We start from the raw sequence: 14,319 nt of genomic DNA on the forward strand, positions 1-14,319 counted from the left end.
CCCTAAAAACTGGGGGGGGGGGGGACTTTTTTCAACAGAACAGGAAGAAGACTGCTTCTTTAACCCGTACAAATTGTTTTGCAGCTATGGAAAGAGATTTGCCACAAATGTGCAAAACAGATCTTTCTCTATTGATATTATGCAGAGCTGCAGCACCAATGAATACTGTTCTTATCCTATAATAACATAAGAAATTTAAGTGTACAGCTCTCTAGCGATGTTCCTGATTATATGAAGGTCTTTTATTTTTAAATGTCTTATCATGGAATAGGTTTTTTTATGATACCAAAAAAAAAAAAGTCAAATCTCCAAATGTTAGCATGTCCTTCCCATTATTTTTTTTTTCTTTTATGAATGATTAGTTTTTGGAATAAACAAAGAACATTTCTTACCCACACATTTTGTATCAAATAAATGTATTACAAAAATCACACCAGAATATGCTAATGAATACATAAAATAAGTAATTATCCTGAGCCACTTCTGAACTGTCACTGGCAAGTTCACTGTGACTAGTCATGTAGGTAATTACTTACTAGTGGGAACAAGGAATTCACAAACTAGCACTACATCTTTAAAGAAAGGCTTACAAGCGTTCCACTTGTAGCAGTGTATGTGGTACTATGTTATATGTTTGCCAGTATGCTCTACCCTGGTGTAATTCTTTCTATTGAAATTATGTTATGTTTTATATACCATATATGTTGCATAGTAGTTTTGTTAAAAAAAATAAATTAAAGTATGTTTCAATATGTGGTGAAAGGGAGAGAACCTATTCAGCTCTCAAAAGGATGCCAAATAAGCAGGACACTGAAGCATGGAATGTAGCATAAGACTGGCACAGTACAGAAAGTGGCAGTGCACGCTTTTCCATGTTGACTGTCTAAAACAGGGGGACCTTCCAGGGTAAAGGATGCTTCACATTCTTTGCCTGGTTCTTGACTTTTCTGCTACAACTGACAATGAGGTTTCCATTTGTGAAGGTTGCTTTGTGATATGGAGAGCTGCCTATTGAGACCCAAGCTAACACAAATTCCTACAACTCATGTAGTGCACTGATTTATCATTGATAAGAGCCTCTAGTTTTAGTCCCATTTTTGTACTTTTGTATCTAGATTTTTCTTTAAATGAGACTTTGAAAATGTACTTAAGAATGGAATAGAAAAAAGCCAGACTTTTATATGATGCACTTTATTGCACAAAACACTGACATTTTATATGCCACACCACTGGCTATCTACAGACACACTGTTTCTACCAGGAGAATGGCATTCTCCCAGTAGAAAGCAAAAGTGCACAAATGTTCACACACTTTCACTTGGACCAAAAATAGCTGATCTGAAAGAAAAATCAACTGATTCCAATCTGGAAGAAGTTGGTGCTAGGACAGTTTCTCCCACAAGAATGAACATTTGTATGGTTTCCCTAGGCTTAACTCCTCCAGAGGACCAAGACAAATAGAGCTGGGGGAAAGGCTCCCATGCCTTTGAAACCGGGGTCACTCTGGCATGGAAAAGGTGCAGAGACAGCTGCTCCTGCCCCTCCCATAAACCAGGAAGGGAAAGGAGGATTAGCTGCCAACTACTCCCTGCTAGCTCCTCACACACTGGGGATACCAATATGGGAAGTGGGAATGCTGGATTTGGAGAAGAAGCAGGTAGTTGCTGCTCTCTCCCCTCCTGAACTGGTCTAGAAGGGAAGGGGAGTAGCAGCCCAAAGCCACCAGCCCACTTCTCAGTTTAGGGACGCCAGTGATAAGAAGGCAAGGGGCTTTACTCTGCTGCTGCCTCTGCTCAGCTCCCAGGCACTGGTAGCCAAGTGGAAACTGCAGCATTGGAAACCTCCTGCCCAACTCTCACACCCAAATTCTCAGTGTTAGAAGCAGGCAGGGGCTTTTCCCCACTGTTCCACTCTCCTCAGGAATGGGAGGACTGGAGTAGCTCACACTTCCCTAAAACTGGGATCATCCTAGTTTTAGGAAGGTGCAAGGAGCAAGGGAGAAGGAGCAGTTGCAGACTGAACATCTATACTTTTCCCTCTCCCTGAATCATTTCTAGTGGTAGGTCATCTAGTCCACCCCCCTGCTCAAAGTAGGACCATTCCAGTCAAAGCTTTGTCTAGCCAGGTCTTGAAAGCCTCCAAAGATGGAGAGTCCACCACCTCTGTGGGTAACCGGTTCCAATGTTCAACCACCCTCCTTGTGAGAAAATTCTTCTTAATAGCTAATCTAAACTTCTCTTCCTGCAACTTGAGACCATCGCGCCTTGTTCTGTCATCTGCCACTACTGAGAACAGTCTAGCTCCACCCTCTTTTGAACCCCCCTTCAGCTAGTTGAAGGATGCTATTAAATCCCCACCCCACAGTCTTCTCTTCTACAGACTCAATGGGCCCAGTTCCCTCAGCCTCTCCTCAGGAGTCATGTGCCCCAGCCCCCAAACCATTTTTGGTTTCCCTCTGCTGGACTCTCTCCTATTTATCCACATGCTTTCTGTAGTGGGGGGCCCAAAACTGAACACAGTCCTCCAGATGTAGCCTCACCAGTGCTGAATAGAGGGGAATAATCACTTCCCTTGACCTACTGGCAACACCCCTACCAATGCAGCCCAGTATGCCATTAACCTTTTAGGCACCAATGGCACACTGCTGGCTCATACTCAGCTTACTGTCCTCTGTAACCCACAGGCCCTTTTCTACAGAGCTGCTGCCCAACCAGTCAGCCCCCAGCCTGTGCATGGGACTGTTCCATCCTAGGTGTGGGACTTTCCACTCGTCCTTGTTGAACCTCATGAGATTCCTTTTGGCTCAAACCTCCAATTTGTCTAGGTCACTCTGAATCCTAGCCATATCCTCCAGCTTAGCCCTATCCCCCTACTACTCCCCACATCTTGGTGTCATCTGCAAACTTGCTGAGGGTGAACTCTATGCCATCTTCCAGGTCATTGATGAAGACATTGAACAAAACTAGCACGAGGACCGACCCCTAGGGCACTCCACTTGATACCAGCTACCAACTAGACATTGAACCATTAATTATTACTCTCCGAGCCCAATGCTTCAGCCAGTTTTCTATCCAACTTATAGTCCATTCATCTAGCCCATACTTCCTTAGTTGACCTGCGAGAATGTTGTGGGAAACCATATCAAAAGCCTTGCTGGAATCAAAGTATACCACATCCACCAGTCCCCCTGGATCCCCAGCAACCAACCTCATCATAGAAGGCAAATCAGGTTGGCCAGCCATGACTTACCCCTGGAGAATCCAGGCCGCTGTTTCTAAACACCCTTTTCTCATCCAAGTGCTTAGAAATGGATTTCTTGAGGATCTGCTCCATGATTTTTCCAGGGACTAAGGTAAGGCTGACTGATCTGTAGTTCCTCAGGATCCTCCTTTTTTCTGTTTTTTAAACATGAGCACTGTGTTTGCCCTTTTCCAATCATACAGGACCTCTCCTAATCACCACGATTTTCCAAAGATTATGGCCAGCAGCTCTGCAACCACTGATCCTCCTCTTGCTACTGAAATACTTGTAGAAACACTTCTTGTTACCCTTCACATCCCTTGCTAGCTGCAACTCCAATGGCGCTTTGGCCTTCCCGACTTCATCCCTGCATGTCCGAGCAATGCTCTTATATCCTTTCCTAGTTTCATTGATTTACAATCATGAAATTTGGCTTGAACTCTATTATAATCAAATGAACATAAGGGAAATCACAAATATGAAAGCTGACTTTTCTGTGAGGGGTCAGCCAGAAGAACATCAGCAACTTCCTAAAATTAAATTAATTTCTTCTGTGAGATGCTCATGTTGGATATGAGTCCTTAGAGATTTGGAGAAATTAAGGTCTCTTAGATCACCAGCTGTATTTAACAGGTTTTAGTCCAAAATATCGGTGAACAGGAATGAGTATAACACAGATGCTAGTGTCAATATGCATGTTTGGCTAAAGTGCATGTTGCTGTCCACAAAAATTAGTAAAGATAATTTCAGAGCCTAAATTAATCCACTTGAGTGAAACAATAAAGGATGCCAAAACTCAGGAAGAGATAAAATATTTTGCCAAAATTAGATCCTAATGATTGGCATTGGACATGGTGTTACAGAACCTGGGACATAATTTTCAGTATTAGATGGACATCACAAGGACATGTATAATGTACTTCAGCAATGAATTACTCAAAATAACATTTTATTACTCCCTCACTTCCTCCCTCCTTCCTCAATCTTGGTAAGATGATCTGCACAGAAGCAATGATGGACTGCATCAATTAAACATGGATCTGATCCAACTCCAAAACAGATAGGAAGAAGGAATCCTATTTCTGAAGAGCATGCTATATTATATGTTGGTATGCTGTCCTTGGTATTGTACTGAGTGTATAGATAGAAAGAGAGGAAACTATGAGTTATATTTTCCACTAGATTTACACAGTAACTTCCATTAACATACCAAAAGCTAATCACCTACATCAAGGAGAGAACAACACCTTCACAAGTAAGTATAAACTATATGTATGCATATACTAGTATCAAGAGTGTCTAATAATCACACACAGTAATCAGAACCACACGTGGGTTATGGTAACAAACTCTCAGTCAATCTAAGGTGGTATTCTCACTTTTTTCTCATATTAATATATTAGTATATCTTTTCATACTAATTCCAGGCAATCAGGGCTAGACTTCACTACCCTTCTTTACATAGAGTTGCCACATATTCCAAGTATTGAACCGACTGTTTCAACAGGACTACTTGTGCAGCGTGTAGGGATAGCTCAGTATGAGTAGTGGTAAAATTCCTTTCAAACTTACGACAGTTATCAAAGTCCAGCAGAATTAGTGAGTGGTTCTCTTAGATCACTGTTTTTCAGTTATGTAGCAAATTAAAGAAAAACAGAAAAAGTCCTCAATTGCCCAAACCCAAAGTTAAAAATCCCCTATTTAACAAGCCTCCTATTTTACATCATAGCATAAAACTATTAAAAATACCTAATTTATCATTGATCAAGAGAGTAAAATTATTTTCTCAAAATAGTAGTTTTCAGGATTGAGTACAGATCCAAGGATTCAGTGTTTCATACAGAATTCCCTATGTAACTATCTGTATCAAATGCAGTAGTTCATCCTGCAGATTCTCAAGTGTATGCAGAAAAGGCAAGGAATGCTTTCACAAATCACCCATGTTACTCTCCATTTCTGCTTCTCAGAACAAATTGCCTGATGATTACAGTTCAGACTATATTTAGTATCAAGTACACAAAAGGCATCTTGTTAAAGACCAGAAAGAATGAAAAAGATGCATGTACTTTCCAAACATAACTTAAATAACAGTTCATGTTGATGGAAATGGTTTTTCTTTTCCATAAAATATATCCAAGACAAACTTAAGACATCCTCATTTGTTTCCATGCAGGAAGAAGGAAAGGTAACCAGACAGCTATCCATCAGGGGAAAGACTTAGATTCAACTACATGACTAACGAATACACAGATAAAAATCTATCCCTGTAAACTTTATAATCTATTTAGCACATACTTTATTCTCAGTGGAAGGGAGCACAGGCATCTCAGGAGGTAACATGACAACGGAAACTTCTGTTAGGAGAATAACTTTTAAGGGCTGAGTACCTGAAAAAAGCTTTTTCCTCTGATGTGGCTTTTACTGAACGTGTTTTCATGCTGTAAAACAAAACTCTATACTTTCTGAGAAGAAAGTGGATTCTAGAATTTTTCATCATGTTTTAAAGTGTGTTTTATTCCTTGAATGTACTAGTTTGAAAATGGCATTATGGGATCTTTCATTGTTTTTACATTATTTCAGAACCAAACCAGCTTAGTTTCCAAGTGAAAAAAAGGAGCTCTTCTGCCATGCTGCAGATTCATTTTTGGACAGGAAAGTCAAGCAGGGCTCTTTTCTTCGTATACACTGGCACCTTTAGTACGAATTCTTCAGGCCACTTTATTGGTTACCTGCATATATGGTATCTCTCCGATTTAAAAAAAAACAGTTTAGACCAGGGCATTTACCAAGACCCACATCATCTCCTCCAGTAGTGGAGTACACTGTGTAATGTACTATTCAACAGACTGAGTCACTGACTGCATTTTTTAGCTGCCACATGCTCCCATGTAGATCCGTATCAAACCTATCCTGAGCACTCATTTCCAAAGGACAAAGACATAAATGATTGTCAGACTGAAAAGGAAAAGCCATCTCTATTCTGCTATCCTGGCAGATAAAGACATTTTTTTATTTAAAATATTATCCGATCTTCTAATAAACAATCCTGAACCTAATGAAGCATCAGAAAAGTAAACCCATGTTACAAATGAAATACAGTCTCCTTCATCAAGGGTGAGGATAGTAAATTACCCTTGCCAGCACTTTTATTTGCTCTACCCAACTCAACTTCATTTTGGTATCATCTGAATTATTTATTAGAGAGCCTGTCTCTTGGAGTTTATAAAGATACCAGGTTATTCACTCAATTGCAGTAGCCAGGAGTGAGGATGGAAACATGGAGCTAAGTTTCATTAGTGTACTAATTATACTAGCTCTCCTAATTATACTAGGCACCTGTGTAGTCCAATGGTTTTCAAATCATACCCTTAATGGCACCTTTGGCTGGCTTGCTCAGATTGGAACTGATGACATAAACAAGTCCAATTTACTCTCTCAAGCCATTTTAATTCTCTACAGCTAATGGAGTAAGATGCAGTAAAATCTTGTGTCTTAACTAAAGGATGCTTTTTTGATTCTGTGGTATGATACACATGGATGCATGTATGTTTTTTCTGTTTTTCTTTACAAAACCACAGAGTTTTAATATTCTATAATGTTGATTCCCTGAATATAGATGTTTATCATGCTCGTCTGAAGTTAGGCAGAAGGCAGGGTAGACTTACACTTTATAAACTAACTAAATTGGAGGTGTATAGCGTAAGCCTGAGCTCACTTATTCAGATGCATGCATCTGATGAAGTGAGCTGGGGTTCATGAAGGCTTATGTTGTACATCTTTGATTTAGTTAGTAGGTAAAGTACAAAGATATCAAGAGGCATAAGCATTTTTATCCCCCTCTTTCATGCTCACAGAAATATTTCTGCAGAATCAGTACCAAGCCTGCAATCCTGGCAATCGTCCAAGTTTATATGCTGTGGTTTGTATACCATTTGTGTCTAGGTATTTGGTGACATTAATAATACTGATGTTTCCTTGCTACCAATGATACACCTGAAACCACAGTTTAGCCAACTCCTAGACGGTTCCTTATCAGAGTTCATTTGCTACATAGTGAAGTGCCATAAAAAACAATTAAAGTTGTGATAAAAAAAATTATGATGAAGGGTCCGATTATGTCTTGATGTAAGTGAATGCAGCTCTACTGAATTGAGTTGATTTTGGCTCTATCAATAATTTGACAGGGAAAAGGCAGTGAAATTCCACATTAAGGTTCTCATTCCCACAGTAATTCCCAATAATTTCTGTTTAAGAGCCAGGTTCTCAAATCACTAGTCCTACTTCAGATTAGATTATGTGAAAATGAGATCAGAATCTGGCCTGCATGCAAATTTTAAGACCAGTTTCCACATGTGTTGTGAAGTCTCTGAAGTCAATAGAAGATATAAGCACACAAAGCATGTGGCATCATACTCTCATCTGGAATACATTTGAATTTATCAGTATATCACTTTCCCTTTTAATATCCAGATTTTTAAAGTTTAAAATCGGATAAGATTATACCTAATTATGTGGGTCTGTTGCTAATGTCACCTCATCCTCCTACACCACTAGATTTTTTTTAAATAAAATCTGTTTAGCTTACATATTTGTTTTGCTTACATGCATCACCTTTAAGATCAATGACCTTGAGTGGCAGGACCAATGTGAACGTAAATCTTTGAACCACAAGATAGAGTGAAACAGAACATTTAATACATGGCTCTCTTACTAATACATATTAACTATTCTAGTCAATGTCATTACCACCTCTTTGTGCACTAAGAATATTAAATACTCTATAACTACAGTGCTATGATGCTAATAGTTCCACCAAAATCAGTGGGACTTAATATTATTGTAATGGTGCTATAATACACAGTGTGAAAAGCCATAAAAAGTAGTTTCCACCTGCAGAAATGTGCAGTAGAGGATGTTCTAATGCTAGTGCTTTCAAATTAAAAACAGAAAATTATAATTACCCTATTCTGCCACAGGGATTAATGGCCTGAAATAAATTCATTTTAATAATCACTGTGGGTTTTCAGGTAGAGGAGTTTTTAAAGTATTCAAATGTGCAAAAGTACAGGGGCAAGCTGTCATTTCTTAACACACGTGAAGGCCAAAGTTGAGATTTTTGATGCAGCCTAAGGGTATGTCTATATGGCACACTGAATGTAGAGATACCAAGCTAGCTCTAAAAATATTAATTCAGGTTCCAGAAGTAGCATATGTGCATGGGCAAAGAGCTCCATACTTTTCAGCAGAGTAAATACGCTCAATCCAGTGGTGTGGACACTGGGGTAAATGACTGGAAGCTCAAGGGCACAGCAGAAGTGCTTATAGCATGGTCGTGTCAGATCGCAACAAATCTCTGAATTCTACTAAATACTTTGTCACTGGGACATGAGAATGGAAAGCAGGATAAATTAACCCAATCAAAGCTCCATTTTAATGTAGCTATACTGCATGTGCCATTCACTATTAGGGTAAGAAGAATGTTGTGCTCAGTGTTGGCCTTCAGTGAAGTGGAACAAGGTCAGTGTTGAAGGCTTTTGACATCTCTGTCTGATTGTCTGGCACTAACATTTGGTTTTGCTGAACCTTCATGCACTTCATGCCCACTGTGAATAGCTGTGAATCCACTGCAAGTTGATAAGAACCTACTCCCCAGCAACACCACCTCATAAACTAGTGTCAGAGACAGAGGCACTAGAATTATCAACTCCACAGCCTCACTTAAAACCGACTAACCTGCTAAGGGTATATTCACATATACATTAACAACAAAATAAATATACTTTTCTTAAAAGTTCCCTAGCACATTCACAATAATGTTTTCCTCATACTCTTTCTGTTCATTCAAAAGACCATCATGCAAACCCACTGTACTTAATTCCCAAATATTGCCAGCATCTTGGATTTTGGAGAAGGCAGAGGCACCTTAGCTGATTCAAAGGATCTAGGACCTCTTTTTCCCCACACACTTTCTAATCCCAGTTTTCATGGGGATCAGAAGATGGCAATGGCACATAAGAGCCCAGCAATGGTGAAATAGATATTAAGATTGATTCTTTTATCACAGCTTCAGAACAACCAGTCAGCAGGAGACAATTACATCTCTTGTTCATGAATGCAAGGTCACTCCATCAACAAAATCAGTACCATCCAAATAAATCCACAAGATGATTATGGACAAGGCATCTGAATTCAAATGCATCACTGAGACCTAATTTAGTATCAGAAACTCTCTCTTTGCTCATCCGGTTCCCATTCAGTACAAGACCAACCAAGAAAATCCCACAGAAAAGCAAAATAAGGAAGAAGCTATGAGAGAAAATAAGTGAAATTGCTTTCACTCTGATCTTTTCACACAAAAGCCCACACAGCAATATACAAGTGTATAAGCAAAGGCCAACAGGAGATATAGTTTGGAAAATAAAAGTTGAGTCACATGCTTAGTATAATTTACACCACTAGTGCCCAACCTTTTCACCCTGTGGGCCAGAGGAGTGGTGCCAGGTCAATCTGCAGGCTGGATCTTGTCCATGGTCCTGATCTGGCACATGCTGCTGGCCCAAATGGGGCCTGATTCAGCCATGTGGGAATGACCCACCCAGGGCCTGATCCAGCTGTTTGGGATGAACATGGCTGGAACCCGATTCTCTGCATGAAACTTGATGATGAGACAACAGAAATGAATGAATCAAACAGTACAAGAGCAGCCAATGAAAGCTCAAATCTGCATAGTGCAAGTGTGGAAGGTTGAATATGTAACTGCAAATTAAAAAGCAACCAACTGAACAAGAACAAGCAAATAATCAGTTTCTGGCAGGTTATCCCTGCTTAGCAGGAATGAGGCCAAAGAGGCAAAACACACATCCAAGCATCTCACAGCAATAGTAAAGAGTATGCCTAGCACTGGGCCATGTCATAAGGTCTCCATTCAGATTCTTCCCCTCTATTGCCCTCTCTTTAAGTAAACTACCAGGCAACTGGAAGGCTATAGAATTAGTTCCGTTTATCATAAAGGGAGAAGTTTTTTATTAAACCTTATTTAAACTGATATGTAAATTCTGTTGTTACTTGAAATCACCTGCACTAGAGTACATCAAAACTTGGCTGGCTGAGGCCTCATCCAGGCACATAGGACCGACATGGGGCCATGGCTCAATCCACTGCTGTGGAGCTGGAGTCTGATCCAGCCACATGGGGCTTGGAAATTTGACAAAGGGGGAGCAGTGGTAGTATTATTTGCCACCACTCCCCCATCACCAAATTTCTGTACTTGTGGGGAGCTCTGCAGGCCAAATTACATGGCTCCAAAGGCTGGATCTGTTTCAGTACCCTTGAGTTACACAAAATATAATTGCATTCCCACAGTCCTGTCCAAAATTAACATATCAAGAAGACATTTCATAAGCTCACTTGCTAAAACAAACAAGTCAGAAGAGGCACCTCAGACACACAGGGACATAGGAGTAGTGCCCTTCTACATATGATTCCACTTATCTTAGAAAGAGAGCCAAACACTGAGCACCACACATGGGCCATCACTTGGATTTGTGACATTATCTTTGGGATTAAGGGTCCAGGACTCAATCAATACATTTCACTTATTTATAGAAGCCTCTCATCTATGATAGATATTATATAAGAAAAGTTAACCATATGATCAGTAACCCAAGTGCAATTCAAAATCAGTTACAGTACAAACTGTAAGGAATGGAAATAAATTACTTGAACTGAGAGAGGAAGCAGCATTGTATAATCGCAAGGCATTACTCTTAGTAAAATAAAATGCTTGTCACCTACTGGTTTATTGACTGAAGAATGCTTCAATTTAGCTGGCCCATCACAGCCAACCAGTTGGCTTTTAATACACTTTTCACTTCTGTTAGAGGTATATTACCTGTCATGAAATACTACAACCCAAACTGCTAGGTGGTGCAATATATTTTGATGAGACAACAGAAATGAATGAATCAAACAGTACAAGAGCAGCCAGTGAAAGCTCAAATCTGCATAGTGCAAGTGTGGAAGGTTGAATATGTAACTGCAAATTAAAAAGCAACCAACTGAACAAGAACAAGCAAATAATCAGTTTCTGCCAGGTTATCCCTGCTTAGCAGGAATGAGGCCAAAGAGGCAAAACACACATCCAAGCATCTCATAACAATAGTAAAGAGTGTGCATAGCACTGGGCCATGTCATAAGGTCTCCATTCAGATTCTTCCCCTCTATTGCCCTCTCTTTAAGTAAACTACCAGGCAATTGGGAGGCTATAGAATTAGTTCTGTTTATCATAAAGGGGGAAGTTTTTCATTAAACTTTATTTAAACTGATATGTAAGTTCTGTTATTACTTGAAATCACTTGCACTAGAGTACATCAAGCTTGCATTCCTGGCTGCTCACCTAAAATCTTTTGCCTTTGAACACAGAATGGGTGGACTTACAGGGAAAAAAACCCCATCAGCAGCCAGAAACTAAAATACCTTACTGTTAGTCACAGCTATAGCAAGCTCATTTTCTTCTGTGCAACAGAGTATCACAGCAATAACATGTTACATCCCACCATGGTTACAGTTGATGCCAGTGGCAATTTGTGGAACCGTGGGGCACCAGCTAGACCTGTCATTTTTGTTCCTTTGGGCTAATGAGGAACCTCAGGATCCCGGTACGGGGATACCTCCCGTAACAGCACTTTGACAGAATAGGTAACTGTTTACACTATTTATTATTTACAGTATATATAGGTATTTATGAATTTATATTCAGATATTTACATACATACATTTATATTCAGAAACATACACTGCTATCTATGATAAGGTTTAATTCGTACTCAATTAACTTACGGCATAGTACTAACGAACTCAACAATTATAAATATATAACTTTGTAACAACATGTATAGGTAACTGATCACTCCTCTGGTAGAGCAACAGTAGGTCTATTCCCCATACAATAAGGCAACTTTATGTGCATGCAAAACCTGAAAGAAACAAAAAAAAAAAAGGACATCCCCTCCCAGAAGATCTGTCATAGACACCGAAAATAACAGTCTTTCAGCTGACTACTGTTGCCTTGAGGTCACCTTAGTTCAGGCAAAAGTAATCAGTCGGGTGTGGGTGTGATGGGGGCTCCCTTGGCCCTGCCTGAGGCTGTACTCCTGACAGCAGCTGGTGCCCATGCTTGGCCTCCTGTAACACATAAACAACCTCCTCCCCACGACACCCCTTTCTGCCCCTCAGATAGAGCTGGTGGATCTACTGTACCGGTTACTCACTCTGACAGCCCTCTTTGACACTCAGGGTTAGGGCTTCTCTAGCAGGGCTCCCCTTCCTGTTGTCCTCAGCTGCACTCTTGCCAGCTGAAGCTGGGCTCCCCTCAGGCCCCCCATATGGGGGTCCACTCCAAGGGGAGAGGGCTATGCCCACTCACCAACTCCCAGGCCCAAGTGCCTCCCCTTTAAATAGATCCAGGGATGGCCTCTGGGCTCTGCTTGCTTCCTTCATTCACATGACAGGTGGCTTGCCTCCTCCAGCCTCCCACACTCACATCTCCGGCACCCCGGTAAGATCCCTGAAGTATCCCTGCCGTGGTTCGTCCCTCCCACAGCTCCCCAACTGTCCCCAGCAGCCAACCTCCCACACCAGATCTTTGTGGCCCACCCACCCTGGCTACAGAATTGCTCCAGTCCTTTCATTCCGGTGTCCTTAGGGGGCCAAAAAATCTCCTAGGCTCAGCCTGTTTTCAGCTCCCGGCAGGAGACCCCCTGCAGCTGAGTATCCCTTCCATTACAGTCTGTTATAGATGTATGTTACACAAGCCTCTAGTGGATAAATTTACTTTCAGCTGCTATACACTTCATTTATTTCTCCACCACTTTCCACCTTGCATGATAATCTCTACCTGTGCAATGTGGTGTACTATTCTATCAGACGTCCTACTTCCATTTTATACCCAATGCCAGATTTTTTGTGTCTTGTTTGTACATCTTTAAAATCAATATATGCCAGCTGGTATCACATACATATAAAAAATGCCTCCTCTTCTAATGCAGGGAAATATTATAGTAATAGCAAGAGAGTGGCATGTAGTAACTTGACAAATTTATTATTATTTATTTGGATTTAAAGCTATACAAAACTCTTGCCCAAAGTTCTAAACACCCAAACACCTTAATAAATCATACACCTTGATGAAATCCAAACAGCACTGAAACAACCAGTCTAACAAGAAATCAGTCAGTCAGATAGCTACAGAACCAGATTTCCTTCACCTGTCATTCATCCTATCCTCATCTCTCTACCAAAATCCTCTCCAACAAGCATCTTTCTCAGTGCGTCCGGTAGGTCACCAAATTCAAGCTACTACAGACTAGCTGGTGACTTTTTCATGATGACCCCTGTAAATCTGCTGACTAGCTGAAGTATTTGTGCTCGTCGTCAAATTAAATCGTGGCCTGCTATTACTCAGAGACTATGCAGTACCAGAATCCTTGAGTGACCTACCCCATGTGCTGCTGGCAGAAGCATATTGCAACGTGCATAGTCAGCATGTCTCTGACTTTGCTCTGCTTGGCTTATCATCTATGTGCTCTCCTATCTGCTGCTCATTCAGATGTGAGGCTGGAAAGGGAGATTTATTAAAAGCAGTCGGGGAAAGAAGAATGCAAACCAAACATTTCTGGAACACTAAGATTTCCAAATATGAATATCAGCAAAATCTGAACAGTCACCTACTCAACAATCTTTGAACAAAGGCATGATATTACAAGCCTCTATCCAAACAGTCACATGGCATTACACTACATTTGTCCTTATTTCTCCTGCTATGTGTGTATTGCCCAGTTGCAGGTCTCTATAATTAAGGACCTACCAAATTTTGGGCAGCTGCCTGCCAGTTTAATGGGCAGAATACAGGGCCCAGCAGCCATTTCACAGGCAGAATGCAGAGCCTGCCCCCCCCCCACCCCTCTGATTGGCTAAGGAGCTCCAGTGAACCTGCCCTTCTGCTGACTGGCTGTAAGGGCTGCCTGTCATATGGCCCTGCCCCTTGCCACTGCTTGGCTGTGAAGGCTGCCTGTCATGTGA

At 40.8% G+C, this 14,319-nt stretch overlaps 1 protein-coding gene across 1 annotated transcript in view; it reads right to left on the bottom strand.

Annotated features, from left to right (window-relative positions):
• The window catches only part of COL25A1 (collagen type XXV alpha 1 chain), a gene marked incomplete at its 5' end in the record, with an annotated part of 779,688 nt that overhangs the window by 433,308 nt on the left and 332,061 nt on the right, over positions 1-14,319 (bottom strand). The window lies entirely within an intron of this gene.

This window comes from Gavialis gangeticus, unplaced genomic scaffold (assembly GCF_001723915.1).
Source record: "Gavialis gangeticus isolate Ggan-Ray unplaced genomic scaffold, GavGan_comp1, whole genome shotgun sequence".
Lineage (NCBI taxonomy): Eukaryota > Metazoa > Chordata > Crocodylia > Gavialidae > Gavialis > Gavialis gangeticus.